Source organism: Pinus tabuliformis, chromosome 3_1, assembly GCF_031772625.1.
Source record: "Pinus tabuliformis cultivar Carrire ecotype Pingquan chromosome 3_1, CPIR1, whole genome shotgun sequence".
NCBI lineage: Eukaryota > Viridiplantae > Streptophyta > Pinopsida > Pinales > Pinaceae > Pinus > Pinus tabuliformis.
The window spans coordinates 674,763,176-674,767,514 of NC_142301.1; the positions used below are offsets into that span (position 1 = coordinate 674,763,176).

At 37.0% G+C, this 4,339-nt stretch overlaps 1 long non-coding RNA gene across 2 annotated transcripts; it reads right to left on the reverse strand.

Annotated features, from left to right (window-relative positions):
- Window positions 1-317: 317 nt before the first annotated feature.
- Window positions 318-3,516, reverse strand: LOC149188898 (uncharacterized). 2 transcript variants are annotated; one of them, XR_016255847.1, is made up of 2 exons: window positions 3,017-3,516; window positions 318-2,326 (listed from the first exon to the last, which is right to left on the reverse strand). It is a non-coding gene; the product is annotated as an uncharacterized LOC149188898 (long non-coding RNA). The 2 variants fall into 2 exon arrangements; XR_016255848.1 differs by having other exon boundaries at window positions 318-2,666.
- Between the last annotated feature and the right edge of the window lie 823 nt (window positions 3,517-4,339).

A 4,339-nucleotide genomic window follows, 5' to 3' on the forward strand; every position in this document is an offset into this window, starting at 1 on the left:
GATCTGCATGTGCTGAGCACTTCAAGGCCACAGGAACATTTCCCATAGGGATCTGGGTTATATTTTCAAATTCTGGAGGCATTTCCAATCAGATCCGATCCAGGGGTCTGAGATTCCATCTTCTCTGCCAAAAGGCTTCGGTAATGCTCACATATATTCACATATATACAATCGGATAATGTTAGGAACTGCCATTATTTGAATAGAATCGCAAGACAAGCGGAATATTAGCTCCTCAAAACTTCACATGTCAGGATTGGCGATGGAATGTGGTTTGTTACAAAAAAAAAAAAAAAAAAAACAACCTTGATATACACTTCTTCATGCAACAACTGGTATTTAGTTTCCAGCTCCTCACAAATTTTCATCTACAACAAAAGTTCAAATTTTCAATTCAATTTCTCAACCATGCTCTGATGTTTATTGTGTGTTGCATATACAAGACCCTCTTCACCTTATTTGTGTCTTCTAGCTTTTCACAAAATGTGGTGTGGCTTGCTTCCCAAATACAGCAAAGATAGACTCGCTTAAAACGATTTTATATAAAAATGCAGTGCACCTTTTAGGAGGGTAAAATAGCAGTGAATCCTAAAAGATGAACTGCATCTATTTACTCTCCATCAATAGGGAGTGTGGAACTAAAATACCAAGAATTCACATTAATAGGGAGTGTGGAACTAAAATACCAAGAATTCACATGCCAAACAAATGAATGATTAAATTAGTCACTTTGATACTCTCCTCAGTGAACTAATATTTCCAATTTGGGTGGACACATCCACTATCAACTCCACAGCAACATTCATATTTGGACTGCAATATAAAATGCTAATGGGATTTGTGGCTAATTGTGAGTTTCGATGGTAGATTTCCTCATTGTCATACAACAGGAAAACCAGTGTCAAAGTGTTCATTTTTTCAACAATCATCTCTAACAAAATGTGATGTTCATTAGTAACAACAATACTGGGCAAGATGAGCTTTCATATAACTGTAATGTGCTGGCATTGGTCCATGAATATTCTTCGGCATACTCAACGACAAGAAAAGATTGTGGCAAATAAAATCGTCACATTGCCTCGAGCAACAAACAAAATAAAAAATATCACTTTGCAATTTTTCCTTCACTGAACATTCAAACACAGTAATCGTCAACATGAAAGAAAAGGAATGCGGAATGAACACAAATGAAATTGCTCAAAAAAAAATGTTTGTTAGGTATTTTTGAACATGAAGCCTGCTAATACCAGCTGAGATGACACTGGTATAATAAAGTGGGTACTGGAAATCCCATTATGAATATCTAAGACCATTTATGATTATAACGCCAATACATCTGCAATTTGTTGCAGCTGACCAGCCGCAAGGGGCCGATGACTACCTTTCTAGATAATAAACATTCACCTGAGTCATTTTATTATGGGTACAGCATTGTCTTCCAGTAACCAAGCTTAAATCTCTTACATAACTTGGTGAAAACTCCTACTTGCTGAAATCTATCCAACTAAACTCCAAAACACTAAGATTTGTCATTTCCCCCTCAAGGGAGTGCCCAATCAATTTCAAAAGTAAGGGCAACCCTTTACACTCCATTAAAAACTCATTCCCCAGATTTTCAAATCTTTGCGATGTATGAAGCTGAAAGAAGGCATTATTTTTATGCCCATATCCCTGTTTTTTCACAACCATTTTTCAATATCTTGTATATCTGAATGGAAACTATGGCTTGGTAAAGTCTATCCAACTGGTCTTCCAACAAGATCTGTCGTTTTCTCCACAAAAAAGTGCCCCAATCACTTTCAGGCAATCCCACAAAAACCAGTAAGAACGCATCCACCAGATATTCAATTCTTTGCAGTATGAACATGCTGGTCCTGGGATGTAATCAAAATTAAGCTATTTGGGAGAATGGCATCTTTTATCAACAAAAAAGCATTCAGCTGATCAGCGTGAGCTACATCATCTAAAACTATAAGGGCAGAGACAGCTATGAAATGCTTTTAAGCGTCTCTATACCTTCATCTGTATGATTTATTTCTAGATCCAACTAAATCAAACCTGCAAGAAGCAAAGAAAAAGCAGGATACACAGTAATTTGAAAATCTTCGGTTAAAGAATTGTTTTACGAGTGTTGTCTTTCCTACTCCACCCAAGCTCATGATCAAGAGGCACTGAGCTTTGCTGCGGTAATAACAGAGTTGTGAAGATCATTTGACTTTCCATCCAAACCAGTTCAATATTTGACCATATTGAAAGGTCTTCTTCAACCACCACTTCACTTTTCAGGAGGCACTGAACAATCCCATCCATAAGCCTTACCCTGTAGCTGGTTGCAGTGAACCAAAGAAACATTATATAGAGTTGTTATACCTAGAAAAGCAAGGCTTGCCCCAAAAAAACACAACCTAAATGAATTTAAAGAAATAAAAACACTAACAAGATCTATTTTAACCCCCAAAAGATTATTTTATCTTTTTATGCTGATTTATTTTTGAGTGTTGAACAGATTTAAGAGGTACCTATGCGACTGTATATCAATATAATTAACACATATCCATCTTAATCATTGAACCTTTAGACACCCAGAAGTTTACAGAGCATAACAAATCAGGGTTTTAAAGGCCAATACATTATGAACAATCCCATCCATAAGCCTTACCCTGTAGCTGGTTGCAGTGAACCAAAGAAACATTATATAGAGTTGTTATACCTAGAAAAGCAAGGCTTGCCCAAAAAAACACAACCTAAATGAATTTAAAGAAATAAAAACACTAACAAGATCTATTTTAACCCCCAAAAGATTATTTTATCTTTTTATGCTGATTTATTTTTGAGTGTTGAACAGATTTAAGAGGTACCTATGCGACTGTATATCAATATAATTAACACATATCCATCTTAATCATTGAACCTTTAGACACCCAGAAGTTTACAGAGCATAACAAATCAGGGTTTTAAAGGCCAATACATTACGGTTTGAGAAGGATCTATACTAATAAGTGTAAATAGAACTTACAAGTAATTCATGAAGAAATACAGGTTTACCCCATCGCACGCCTTGGGCTCGAAGACCGAGATGATGGTAGCCCACTGATTCCTCTTACCATGAAGAGAAAATGGCGATATTAACGGAGGAAGTGGTAATGACATATTTTTTGCAGAGAGACGTTAAGTTCTTTCTCTCCCGCTATATTCCGGTAGTCCATAAAGATCCGCAATCCAGGAGAAATAAGACGGTGGAGGCCAGTGTTTTCCTTCTTCCTGCTGCGGGGATGTGCAGCGATGGAGATCGAGGCGGAGGTAGAGGAAACCCCAATCGCAAATGGGGAAGGAGATTGGAAAGCTTTAAGGAGATCATTTGGAGTGTTACTTCTAGGTTATAACGAAAGACGGTGGAATAATTACGTGGTGACCTGTAAGTTGAATGGTGGTTAAGACAGATAACCCTAGGGGATTTGAATGGTCGTTCAGAGCTCGTGACCTTTCGGAATTTGAAGGGTCGTTGACCCAGGCGAGTTGAACGATCATCCAAATAGTTCAGCGTTCTATATTTTTTTTGATGCTAGAGTTAGTGTTATCATTACAAAGTTGTCAGCGTTATTATGGTTATATTTCAACTTTTCAGTATTTTTTTATAGGTATTTGATTAATTTTGTTTAACATTTATTTATATGTATTTGATTAATTTTGTTTTACATTTAAGAAAAATGTGTTTATATGTATTTGAGTAATTTTGTTTAATAACAAAGAATGTGTTGGAATTTAACTTGTGAAATCTATATTTATATCATTTTTAAAGTGTTAAATTTATTTATGTAAGAAAGTTTATCTTTTCTTCATGGAAAATCTTCAATGGAACCTCTGCTCGGGATTATGTATGCTTATCGGGTTTGACTCTATTTCATGTGGTCTGGATTTCTCTTTCCCTCCTCCGCTGGTATGCATTCTTCATAGACTAGGATGTTTCTCATGGGACAAACTGATAAAATCTTGGTTAGACTCTATCCCTGTCTGGAAGGATGGGGAGGACCTGCATTTGCCTCAATCGTTGATCCCTCTCTGGATCTCTGTTAAAGAGAGACTAAATAGCCTGGGGATTTTTCGAGCGGGAACAAAGGATGTATTGGTTTGGTCTCTTCCAAAAGAAAAACTGCCAGTACGCGTAAAGGATATTTATGCTGAAATGATCTCTGATCTCGCTAGGTGTCCTGGTCTGCTCTTCCCTCCTTGCCTTTGGGAGGCTGCATGTCCTCTTAAAATGATTATATGTTCTTGGTTGGTTTTTGGGAACAGGAGGTTCTTCAAAGGAAAAACTGGCAGGGCCCAAGTAGATGTGCCA